Raw genomic sequence first — 13,716 nt, forward strand, 5'->3', positions numbered from 1 at the left:
TTGTGGGAAGTGTTGCAGAGAGCTTGGCTTAGTGAATTCAGCCATCCTACAGCCATACTTGATTTTGGAACAGAATAATCAAATCTCTTAGATCACAGATTTTGTTGGCATATGTGAGTCTGACTAAGAAAACTCTGTGTGTGTGTGTAGGGGGGGGGGTGTCTGGGAAAGGAGGGGGAAATGGAGTGGGAGGGATTAAGTATCAAGTTAAGATGCCTAAGCCTGCTAATGAAAATAAGTCTCCATTACAGTATTCCAGACTTGCAAAATGATTTGATCTCAGTGCACTATTGTTCAGCTCTTATGAAAAAATACTGCCATTCCCTTTTCTGTTCGGAACAGAAGGTAGAAGACTTCATATAAGCATAAAAGTATTTAAAGTGTCAAAGGAACCAAACAAGTTAAATTACAGTGGTTGCCCTGAAAACCTTTCCCATGTTGTCTAAAATAACACTACCTCCACATTCATAATGTCCCCTACACGCCCTTAGTAGTCTAAGGGAAATTTCAAATAATGAGGTAATGCTCACTTGCTATCTAGCAGCCTGGTCCTGCAGTCTGCTGAGTGCCTCCTGAAAGGTGCTCAGTAGCATGTTTGATTCCCTTTGAAGTCAACAAGAGCTCAGAAGGCTTAGCAATTGGCAGATTGTGCTGAGCACCTTGCTGTATCAAGATCGGAGACAGTTTTTTATAGAAGCCAGTGCCACTGTGTATTCCTAGTGAATTTAAGGAAGAAGAGGACTGGAGTATTTTTAAGGGAACTGTGCACAAAATATTCAGATTTATAAATATTAAATAAGAGATTTAGTTGCCCTTGTTAGAATTGAGATTAATGTAGCATGAACTCTGGAACAAACCCACACTATTGTAGGCTGTATCTTACAAACATAAAATATGCATAGCTTAAAGCTATTGGAAATAAAAGTATTATTCTGAATCTTTTGGACACTAGACCCCAAAACATTCAGGTCTAACAACACAAAAAAACATAAAATTATGTGAATGAATGTATGTATACGCAAATGGTATTATTAAATCATTGATCAGTTCCAGAAAACACTACTGTATTTCCTGTTTTTGAAGGTAATCGTTGGTTTTGAGCATTATATCCCTTCACGTGTACTAGTGGTCAAGCACAGGTCCCAAAAGCAAGCGATGAGTTGTTTGCAATTTGAGGATTATTGATTTCTAGGGGACAACTCTGTTACCCAAGTTGTTACCATCATGGAGATCTGCAGCTTGAAGGTCAGCCTGAGAGAATTTAAAACTAGCACAAATGGTATGAACCTGATTAACAAGATTCTGGATAACTGATAAGTCAGCATGGATAACAGGCACAAAACAGTGAGTCAGTGTAACTAAGAGCAGTACTTGGCCCAGAGACCTCAAGCACAAAGCGTCAGAGGCTGAAGTACAACGAATGTACTTCAAAAACAGTGAGGAGACACAAATCCATTTTGTCTGAATTACTTAAGTCCAGTAAGACTTTAAGTAGTTGCACTGAAGACCTTCAAAAGTGGATCTGAAACCAAAGCTATAGAGGACACTTAGTAGCCAGTGCCTTGTAAAGAAAGTATTCACTGAATCTGTTCTTTCAACCATGAATTATAAGGTGAATGTGTAAATAATATTGCACTAAAGCAAATACAAGGTATACAGAGAACCAAAAATCATGGTGTGACTGATAATTGTAGGAAGAGAACACAAAACAAACACTGGAAAATTAATTAGATGAGAAAGAGATCATGCAAACTATAAGAAAAAATAAATGACACCATGCAGGACGTATATACAATCCAATTTTGTTTTGTAGAGGGTCTTTCATACAAACTATCCCAAAAGGCTTTACACCTTGTAACTATGTTAAAATTAATAAATGAACACAGGGGCATGAGAGAAATTAAGAAATTTAGGCAAAGGAAGAGGCAGCGTGCGTGTTTACAAAAGATTTTCAACCAGAGAGAATACTAGTATGAGCAGAGAGCTACAGGAAGGTTGTTCCAGATTACAGGAATTGCAGCAAAGCCTCCCCTGCCCATAGTGGGCAGATTGCATGAAGGAACAGACAGGTCAAGTACAAGATTTAAAGAGGGTGTGGAGCAGGGATTTGAGAACAAAAAGGTCCATGAAGAGGCTGAATCAACTCCATGGAAGGTTTTAAAATTAAGGAGGTAAATTTGTAAATGGAATCCTGAAATGAATGGGAGCCAGTGGACTACTTGGTAGTTCTCTCAAAATTGATGGAGGATACTCCATGAGAATATAAACTGTAGCTTTTGGATGTGATCCAACATAACTACTTTCATGTTCTCTCCACAGGTACCGTTGCGGAGAGTGGACCAGATGATATGTCTGGGGCGAGAAAGCAGAAGGAGACTGGTTGGAAGGCATGGTTGGAAGGCTGGTTGGAAGGCATGAGATGCGATGTCCTGAGGTTGGGGGTTCCACGACCACCACTCCCAAGAGGAGAAGGCGGGTGGTGGTGGTCGGGGACTCTCTCCTCCGGGGGACTGAGTCATCTATCTGCCGCCCTGACCGGGAAAACCGAGAAGTCTGCTGCTTGCCAGGGGCTAGGATTCGCGATGTGATGGAGAGACTGCCGAGACTCATCAAGCCCTCGGATCGCTACCCCTTCCTGCTTCTCCACGTGGGCACCAATGATACTGCCAAGAATGACCTTGAGCGGATCACTGTGGACTACGTGGCTCTGGGAAGAAGGATAAAGGAGTTGGAGGCACAAGTGGTGTTCTCGTCCATCCTTCCTGTGGAAGGAAAAGGCCTGGGTAGGGACCGTCGAATCGTCGAAGTCAATGAATGGCTACGCAGGTGGTGTCGGAGAGAAGGCTTTGGATTCTTTGACCATGGGATGGTGTTCCATGAAGGAGGAGTGCTGGGCAGAGACGGGCTCCATCTTACGAAGAGAGGGAAGAGCATCTTTGCCAGCAGGCTGGCTAACCTAGTGAGGAGGGCTTTAAACTAGGTTCACCGGGGAAAGGAGACCAAAGCCCTGAGGTAAGTGGGAAAGCGGGATACCGGGAGGAAGCACAGGCAGGAATGTCTGTGAGGGGAGGGCTCCTGCCTCATACTGGGAATGAGGGGTGATCAACAGGTTATCTCAAGTGCTTATATACGAATGCACAAAGCCTTGGAAACAAGCAGGGAGAACTGGAGGTCCTGCTGATGTCAAGGAACTATGACGTGATTGGAATAACAGAGACTTGGTGGGATAACTCACATGACTGGAGTACTGTCATGGATGGTTATAAACTGTTCAGGAAGGACAGGCAGGGCAAAAAAGGTTGGGGAGTAGCACTGTATGTAAGGGAGCAGTATGACTGCTCAGAGCTCCGGTACGAAACTGTAGAAAAACCTGAGTGTCTCTGGATTAAGTTTAGAAGTGTGTGCAACAAGAGTGATGTAGTGGTGGGAGTCTGCTATAGACCACCGGACCAGGGGGATGAGGTAGATGAGGCTTTCTTCCGGCAGCTCACGGAAGCTGCTAGATCGCATGCCCTGATTCTCATGGGTGACTTTAATTTTCCTGATATCTGCTGGGAGAGCAATACAGCAGTGCATAGACAATCCAGGAAGTTTTTGGAAAGCGTAGGGGACAATTTCCTGGCGCAAGTGCTAGAGGAGCCAACTGGGGGGGCGCTTTTCTTGACCTGCTGCTCACAAACCGGGTAGAATTAGTGGGGGAAGCAAAAGTGGATGGGAATCTGGGAGGCAGTGACCATGAGTTGGTTGAGTTCAGGATCCTGACACAGGGAAGAAAGGTAAGCAGCAGGATACGGACCCTGGACTTCAGGAAAGCAGACTTCGACTCCCTCAGGGAACGGATGGTCAGGATCCCCTGGGGGACTAACATGAAGGGGAAAGGAGTCCAGGAGAGCGGGCTGTATTTCAAGGAATCCCTGTTGAGGTTACAGGGACAAACCATCCCGATGAGTCAAAAGAATAGTAAATATGGCAGGCGACCAGCTTGGCTTAACGGTGAAATCCTAGTGGATCTTAAACATAAAAAAGAAGCTTACAAGAAGTGGAAGGTTGGACATATGACAAGGGAAGAGTATAAAAATATTGCTCGGGCATGTAGGAATGATATCAGGAGGGCCAAATCGCACCTGGAGCTGCAGCTAGCAAGAGATGTCAAGAGTAACAAGAAGGGTTTCTTCAGGTATGTTGGCAACAAGAAGAAAGTCAAGGAAAGTGTGGGCCCCTGAATGAGGGAGGCAACCTAGTGACAGAGGATGTGGAAAAAGCTAATGTACTCAATGCTTTTTTTGCCTCTGTCTTCACTAACAAGGTCAGCTCCCAGACTGCTGCGCTGGGCATCACAAAATGGGGAAGAGATGGCCAGCCCTCTGTGGAGAAAGAGGTGGTTAGGGACTATTTAGAAAAGCTGGACGAGCACAAGTCCATGGGGCCGGACGAGTTGCATCCGAGAGTGCTGAAGGAATTGGCGGCTGTGATTGCAGAGCCATTGGCCATTATCTTTGAAAACTCATGGCGAACGGGGGAAGTCCCGGATGACTGGAAAAAGGCTAATGTAGTGCCAATCTTTAAAAAAGGGAAGAAGGAGGATCCTGGGAACTACAGGCCAGTCAGCCTCACCTCAGTCCCTAGAAAAATCATGGAGCAGGTCCTCAAAGAATCAATCCTGAAGCACTTGCATGAGAGGAAAGTGATCAGGAACAGCCAGCATGGATTCACCAAGGGAAGGTCATGCCTGACTAATCTAATCGCCTTTTATGATGAGATTACTGGTTCTGTGGATGAAGGGAAAGCAGTGGATGTATTGTTTCTTGACTTTAGCAAAGCTTTTGACACGGTCTCCCACAGTATTTTTGTCAGCAAGTTAAGGAAGTATGGGCTGGATGAATGCACTATAAGGTGGGTAGAAAGCTGGCTAGATTGTCGGGCTCAACGGGTAGTGATCAATGGCTCCATGTCTAGTTGGCAGCTGGTGTCAAGTGGAGTGCCCCAGGGGTCGGTCCTGGGGCCGGTTTTGTTCAATATCTTCATAAATGATCTGGAGGATGGTGTAGATTGCACTCTCAGCAAATTTGCGGATGATACTAAACTGGGAGGAGTGGTAGATACGCTGGAGGGGAGGGATAGGATACAGAAGGACCTAGACAATTTGGAGGATTGGGCCAGGAGAAATCTGATGAGGTTCAATAAGGATAAGTGCAGGGTCCTGCACTTAGGACGGAAGAATCCAATGCACCGCTACAGACTAGGGGCCGAATGGCTAGGCAGCAGTTCTGCAGAAAAGGACCTAGGGGTGACAGTGGATGAGAAGCTGGATATGAGTCAGCAGTGTGCCCTTGTTGCCAAGAAGGTCAATGGCATTTTGGGATGTATAAGTAGGGGCATAGCGAGCAGATCGAGGGATGTGATCGTTCCCCTCTATTCGACATTGGTGAGGCCTCATCTGGAGTACTGTGTCCAGTTTTGGGCCCCACACTACAAGAAGGATGTGGATAAATTGGAGAGAGTCCAGCAAAGGGCAACAAAAATGATTAGGGGTCTAGAACACATGACTTATGAGGAGAGGCTGAGGGAGCTGGGATTGTTTAGTCTGCAGAAGAGAAGAATGAGGGGGGATTTGATAGCTGCTTTCAACTACCTGAAAGTGGGTTCCAAAGAGGATGGCTCTAGACTGTTCTCAATGGTAGCAGATGACAGAACGAGGAGTAATGGTCTCAAGTTGCAGTGGGGGAGGTTTAGATTGGATATTAGGAAAAACTTTTTCACTATGAGGGTGGTGAAACACTGGAATGCGTTACCTAGGGAGGTGGTAGAATCTCCTTCCTTAGAGGTTTTTAAGGTCAGGCTTGACAAAGCCCTGGCTGGGATGATTTAACTGGGAATTGGTCCTGCTTCGAGCAGGGGGTTGGACTAGATGACCTTCTGGGGTCCCTTCCAACCCTGATATTCTATGATTCTATGATCACATCTTACAAAGCAGCTATAAAAGAAAAAAAGAAGGGTAGATGAGAGGTTGGGATTGTCAAAGGGACAAAGTTTGGTAGTTTGGGTACATTAGCTGTGGATTTATATACTTTATGGTAAGTTTAACCTTAGCTCTCAGTGTCCAGGCATTTCAATTATTAATTTGCTAACTACAATTGACTTTTTTCTGGGAATTCAAATTGCACATATACACTGCACACATACAAATGGTATGCACACACACAATTACAGCAGTTTAAGTTAAGTTTCCTTCATTTGGAAATTCTGCTGCTTTCAGAGACATTCCAGTTCTTAGATGGGAAATCAATTGAAAGCAGAAATATCCCTGATAGTGGAAGGAACTTTTTGAGTATGATTACTGTATAAATAAATAGATTTAGCTACAAGCATCAGAGGTGGAGAAAATCACAGAAAACATATTTGTAAATATATTAGTCTAATTTCACCAATATCTGTTGAATAATACATTAGCTGAACAGTATTAAATCAGAAATAGAGCTTTGACCAACTAATAATGGATAGCTTGGGCTGCTGAGTATAGCTGATGTGTATTTAACCAGTTTTGTCAAAGTATATAATATGTACCTTGAAGTCAACGGGGATATTCAAGGAACAGAAGTCTTCTCCCTCTCCCAGATCAGATCAATTTACATGATAGGAGGCTTAGATTATGAGCTCATGGGGCTGTGTGTAGTGTGTTCCTGAGTGTGTGCAGACCGTAGGTGCTATCATAAAGATGATAATTAATAGCAAAATACAATGGTGAAAATGTATCCATTATGTAGCATTCACTATCAATATATCTCACTTTCATAAAAGATAAGTGTTTTGCACAAACCATCTCTCTTTACAAGCTCTAAATCTTTGTTCAACAAGGAACAATATAGTACCAGCACAACAGAAGAATCATCAGTCTGAATATGGTTTGCTCTAAAACCCACAAGATAAATTACAAATAATAAAAGCATTCAGCCAACTATACTCCAGCAAGTCACAAGTCCTTTTTAAAAGCCATTGATGATTTAACAAGTGAGCCATGTGGCTCTTTTCTTGTTGATTTAAACTCTGCTACGGTCTTCTCAAAGAAGAATATTTGTGAGAACTTATTGCACCCAAATGGCACACAGCCAGTGCAAAAAAAAAAAAAAAATATATATATATATATATATATAATTCTGCTTATAAAGACAGATGGCAGTAAGTTAGAACTGTCATAAAAAGTGGACTGCAATCTAATAATCATGTCTAGACATTTGCTGAGAAACCTGACTGTTATAAAACTACTCATCCAAGTCCCCTGCAGCATCACAAGGCACTCTTCTGTTCTGCTTTGGATGACCTAGTGGCAGCTTTCAAAAATGTTGCTTTAAATATATTGAAAGGAAATCTGCTTCTGACAGCTAACCAAGTGACTACTCTGGCAAAAATGTATAAAGCCCCAGCAACAGAAGTCCAAAGAAAGAAAGAAAGAAAGAATCATTAGCCATTTAAGGGACCTGAAAAGAACCATTCTGAGTTTTCTGGTTATTCCATTTTCTGGTCTTTTAACATATTGTTAATTTAGCATGCACTGAAGACAAAAATGTCAGTGGTAATTCAGCAACAGCTGTATCACCCCAATGCAATTCTAATGCAAGAGTCAAGACAATTACTGTATCAAGTAAATTTTAAATGAGACACATTTTTCCCACACACTGACCTCTCTGAAAATGAGAGAGGCTGAACTCTTAATCAGTGTTTATAAATTCTGCTGCCTTCTGATATAGCATGGAGCACAAGCAAAATGGCAGTTGATTTTTCTCTATGCCTTCCTGAAAGGCAGCTGTGCTAGCTTGAGCAGATGTTAACTTTGTCACTTAAAAACTTTCTAGAGATATTTTTACATAAACATTATAGGAAAAAATCCTAATATGCAATTAGAGAAAAATGGAATGGTCTAGGAAATAAGGCAACAGGGAGTGAAGCAGGAGCTGTGGATTTTATCCTGGCTCAGGAATTTACTCTCTGAGCGAAGCTTAGGTGAGTTAGTTACAATGTAATGCACTCTTATATAGAGGAACAGCACCTAAACCCTCAAAATAACATATCTGAAAAATCAGGCCACTTATTTAGGCACTTAAGTATGGATTTAGAAGCCTAACTTTAGGCACCCAACTTTTAAAAACTTGGCAACAGTTTACATTATCAAAAGGCCTGTAATCTCCACTCCACCCTGCAGAGATAAATAAATATATATTAAATCATGGAATTAACCTGATGTGTTCTGTGCTTGACTAGTTAAATACAGGTTTTTGTTAAATCCCATCCTATCCACCCTGCAATTATATATTGCCTATTCAGAATGTAAACGCTTGGGGCAGGGAGTTTGTCTTCCCACATTTCTGTAAAGCACCTAGGAGAGTACTGACACTACCTAATTATATACAACAGTGATTAATAGTTTTAGCAAATGTTTGAACTGTACAGGAAAGATAGCAAAGTGCTGTGGTATAGGCAGTGAAACTCAGTGTTGCAACACTCAGATCAATATTTTCCTAGACATTTGTTATTTAATTCTGACACCATTGCTGAAAGAAAAATGCAGCCACAGGGATTTTAAGGCAGCTACATTTAATACAAGGCTATGTACTTCTTAAGTTTAAAAAATTCTCATGAAATTGCCATTTTCAAATCAAAATATTTCACCATCTGACCCCCAAACAAATTCTTGTTGTGTTGGGGCGAGTATGCCAAGCAGTCAAGAGCAGACAAGTGATTGGGTTGGCCCACTTGTTGGTTTCTTTTCCTATATACTTTGATTTGGATGGTCTCTGTTTCTTCACTTGTGGACTCCTGTGATTTGCCAGGAAGACAAGTTAGCTCAGAGGAATATTTATAACTGGACAGTTGAACTCAAGTCCAGGATTTGTGGCTGTATTCATATAACTGTCCTCACACAATCAGCAGTTGTGAATATTTATAAAACATCCATATGCTGACTGAAACAAATGACATACAGCTGGACTGACTGCAAACCTTAGCTGGAATAGATAATGATGCCCATAAGCATGTCAGCACTTGATCTGAGAACAACAGACTAGGAAAATACCTCTTCTGGCCATAAGCATTGCTAGCTATTCCAATGAAATCTTCTAGGGGGCTGCCAAAAGTGAGGCCAAGGAACACACTGGGATCATGGAAAAAAGACACACCCAGAAGGAGCAGGGCCTACCCAACTCCATCTTTGTTAGACATCTTGGCAGTCTTGCTGAGTGGGTCCTTCCTGGACAGAGTGGATTGACACCAAGCCATGAGCAGTGTGAGATATAGGAGCCAACTGAATGCATAGTGTGGAAGCGGACCAGGAAAAACCACTTTTGTCAGAATGGCAATGGAGCCCCCCAGCAGGAGGGAGGAGGAGACAAGAAAAGAGTCCCAGCATAATCTAGGAGAGAACTGGCTAGCTAAGGTTTGAAGAAGTGAGGTGATGAAGAGAGAGCTGCTGTAGTGAAACTAATGTGTTGAGGCATCCCTTTCTTTACCTTACACAAGCTGAGAATTGGACTAGGCTAGAACAGAGCTGCCTTCTTGATGGTAACCGGTTGTGTGATTTCCCAGCAGCATCAGGATACTGGATTGGATACATAAAGAGACTTCTCACTGATCTGAATAGGAGTTTGTCCAAGTAAGATTTAAATGAAAAGTGAGAAAGGATTTCAGAATTTGGCCTTAAATCACAGAGAGTTCCTATCACCCACATTTTCTGATTGGTGAGATGAGAGAGGCTGCTGAAATTTATGGGAGGAGCGCTACTGAATTTTTTTTCTGTTACAGCATGGGGTCATAGTATGAAAAAGGTTGAGAATCACTGCCTTATAGGTATTTATAAGGAGGATCCTGGGAACTACAGGCCAGTCAGCCTCACCTCAGTCCCTGGAAAAATCATGGAGCAGGTCCTCAAGGAATCAATTCTGCAGCACTTAGAGGAGAGGAAAGTGATCAGGAACAGTCAGCATGGATTCACCAAGGGCAAGTCATGCCTGACCAATCTAATCACCTTCTGTGACAAGATAACTGACTCTGTGGATGAAGGGAAAGCAGTAGATGTGTTATTCCTTGACTTCAGCAAAGCTTTTGATATGGTCTCCCACAGTACTCTTGCCAGCAAGTTAAAGAAGTATGGACTGGACGAATGGACTGTAAAGTGTATAGAAAGCTGGCTAGATTGTTGGGCTCAACGGGTAGCGATCAATGGCTCCATGTCTAGTTGGCAGCCGGTATCAAGCGGAGTGCCCCAAGGGTCAGTCCTGGGGCCGTTTTTTTTTCAATATCTTCATTAACGATCTGGAGGATAGCATGGACTGCACCCTCAGCAAGTTTGCAGATGACACTAAACTGGGAGGAGTGATAGATACGTTGGATGGTAGGGATAGAATACAGAGGGACCTAGACAAATTAGAGGATTGGGCCAAAAGAAATCTGATGAGGTTCAACAAGGACAAGTGCAGAGTCCTGCACTTAGGACAGAAGAATCCTATGCACTGCTACAGACTAGGGACCAAATGGCTAGGCAACAGTTCTGCAGAAAAGGACCTAGGGATTAGAGTGGACGAGAAGCTGAATATGAGTCAAGAGTGTGTTCTTGTTGCCAAGAAGGCTAACGGCATTTTGGGCTGTATAAGTAGGGGCATTGCCAGCAGATCGAGGGACGTGATCATTCCCTTCTATTTGACATTGGTGAGGCCTCATCTGGAGTACTGTGTCCAGTTTCGGGCCCCACACTACAAGAAGGATGTGGAAAAATTGGAAAGCATCCAGTGGAGGGCAACAAAAATGATTAGGGGGCTGAAGCACATGACTTATGAGGAGAGGCTGAGGGAACTGGGATTGTTTAGTCTGTGGAAGAGAAGAATGAGGGGGATTAGATAGCTGCTTTCAACTATCTGAAGGGGGGTTTCAAAGAGGATGGATCTAGACTGTTCTCAGTGGTACCAGATGACAGAACAAGGAGTAATGGTCTCAAGTTGCAGTGGGGGAGGTTTAGGTTGGATATTAGGAAAAACTTTTTCACTAGGAGGGTGGTGAAGCACTGGAATGGGTTACCCAGGGAGGTGGTGGAATCTCCTTCCTTAGAGGTTTTCAAGGTCAGGCTTGTCAAAGCCCTGGCTGGGATGATTTAGTTGGGGATTGGTCCTGCTTTGAGCAGGGGGTTGGACTAGATGACCTCCTGAGATCCCTTCCAACCCTGATATTCTATGATTCTATGATAATGGGTTTTATTTCCACATCTATTGAGATTACTATATGCATCTCCCCTTGGGACGACTCTCTCTAGGTTGAATAGGTGTATAGTCCTATTGCTTGAGATTGTTGGCAGGGTCCTGGAAGGCCATACCACAGTTGGCCACACCAAGTTGGAAAATTTTAACTAGGGGGGAGATCAAGTGGGTCAATAGTCCTGTATATGTAATGTGTCTATTAAAATACAAGTAGGCTGTATATGCAGTAATAGGTTTCTGTATCATCGAGACATAACTGTTCTAGGGCTATGTTATGTGTATTACCACAAGGTGACAGTGTTTTTAGCTTGCCTTTTTCTCATTGCTGCTGTTTGTATCTCTTCCTGAGGATCTGTCTTCTGTGGTGAAGGAACATAGTAGCATGTTTTGAAGATTTACACTGACTTAAGATAAATCTTTATATTCTGTCTTAATTTCCTAAAAGTGCAAACACATTTTATAACGAGAAGAAAAAACCCAATTACAATGTTCTCAGTTAATAGTGTCCAAAAAAAAAAATTAGATTTGATTTTAGCATGCTTATTCCACAGTGATAGATTCTCTTGGGGATAAAAAAGAGGTAGGAATGTATAACTTTCCAAAAGGTCTACTCTTTTACTTTCAGAAATCAATGTGACACTTTTCTTTGATTTTTATCTTCCCTTGATCATGATTTTAGCCTTTCAGGAGTCTCTATGTAGCGATCCTGGTGTAAATGCAAAGGACAAGCTCTCAAAGCTAGAGTTTAATAACCACTTCATGAGAGCTCTGCAAGTGTTGCTATGATTGATGAGACAGTGATGATGGATGGGAGACCTGTCATCTTCAGTTATTTTGTGAGCTACCAAACGGTGTTCAAATCCAGATAATGTTGCTCCGTGCCAGCTCAGGAAGAATGTGAAGGCTCAGCTTTTCGACAAAGTGGTAAGACAGACATTGTTCCCAGTGTTGGGAACCTTGACAGGCCCAGTATCTCAGTCCCACTGTAAGCCATAAATCTACAGATGTACGTGTGTATATACTGTGTTTATATGGAGAGCCTCAGGGTATCATCTCATTGTGTCTAACTAGCTAAGCAGGGCCAGAGGTGGTCATTAGTTTGATAGGAGACCTCTAGGGATAAACCTAGAAGCTGTAAGACATTCAATAGATGTTACTCTTTGCCCTGAATGAATACTCAAAGAATGCCCTGACACTGTGTGATTATGGTAGGGTGTGAAAGTGTGTGTCTCATATATGTATATATTTTGGAAGAGACATAAAGCCCATATTCTGACAATCTATGTTCATTAACAATTCCATGGCACTTTTCTCAAACACATAATTATTAGCTTAAAGTCCACCTGCCCGTTTCCAGATAAGTGGGTTCAGTCAATTAGTCCTCAGGTTTCACTGTCCTTCAATGTCCATTTTTGCCTAAATTATTCATGGGACGTAAACACTACAGATGGTCAGTTAGTTCTTATCAAATAAGAAGTGGTTCAAACCACAACACTGTTCCTGAACCTTTTAAAATCTATTTTTCTATCTACCTAGGCTTCCTTATCATGCCCTTCGCTGTAGTAGCTGAGTGCTTTACATGATTTGCTTGTTTCAACTGACTTAACCTCCCCCCCCCCACTCCGATATAGCCTTCCAAAAATCTATACCTCTAGTTTCCCCACAAATTGAATCCAAAATCATTCGCATCTCCAGGCCAGGCCAGTTTCTCACCCCTTTCCCTTGACTCTGACTCCCCCCGTCTTTTGATCTCTTGTGTCTTTGCGGGAACTCAAGCTGGTTCCTAATTCCAAATCTCACCCAGCTCTGGGGCTTCCTATGGAAAAGAAACACACATGGAAGTTCCTTAATGGCACCAGCAGTGATTGGTGTGTTGTGATGATATATCCCAACATACCAGAAAGGCATTAGAGGGGAAGAGGCTGTAACAGATCTGTCTTGTATCCCTCTTTCCTCAGCCCCCCGAGTTCAGTGCATTTCTTATGGTCTCAAAAGGAAACCAGGGGAAAAAAAACAGTGAAGTTTTATGTATCCAGGTCAGCTGTGCTGTTAAGAAGTTAATTTTTACAATGTTTTTTTTCAAGCCTGAAAGTAAAGGTGGTGAGGCTTTTTAGAATGTCTCCAAAATAAAAAATACATATATTTGGCTTTATTTTTATGACAGATGTCACCAACATTGCTATGTGGGAGGATCATTTAGGGAGCATAGGACTATTCGAGAAATACTATGGTTAATAATAGGCTTTTTGTGCAACACATTTTTTCCCTGAGCACATATGACAAAAAGAAAAGGATGATGGATCCTGAAAGCCATGACGAAAGGAGTCAGAGGACTACTACCTTTCCCAGGAGGAGATACAAAAAGAAACATACAAAGCCTTTTGACTGATCTGAGCAGTGAGCAAATAACTTTGAAAGGGTGTTAAAAAGACAGAGATGATCATTTACCTGCAATAAATGCATATCTGTGTACTATGCA

The 13,716-nt window shown here is 42.4% G+C and overlaps 1 protein-coding gene across 1 annotated transcript in view; it reads right to left on the reverse strand.

Annotated features, from left to right (window-relative positions):
- TMEM232 (transmembrane protein 232) overlaps nucleotides 1–13,716 on the reverse strand; it is a 144,421-nt gene that overhangs the window by 66,781 nt on the left and 63,924 nt on the right. The gene's annotated exons all lie outside the window — the stretch shown is intronic.

This window comes from Lepidochelys olivacea, assembly GCF_965140295.1.
Source record: "Lepidochelys olivacea isolate rLepOli2 genome assembly, chromosome: 5".
In the NCBI taxonomy this organism is placed as follows: domain Eukaryota; kingdom Metazoa; phylum Chordata; order Testudines; family Cheloniidae; genus Lepidochelys; species Lepidochelys olivacea.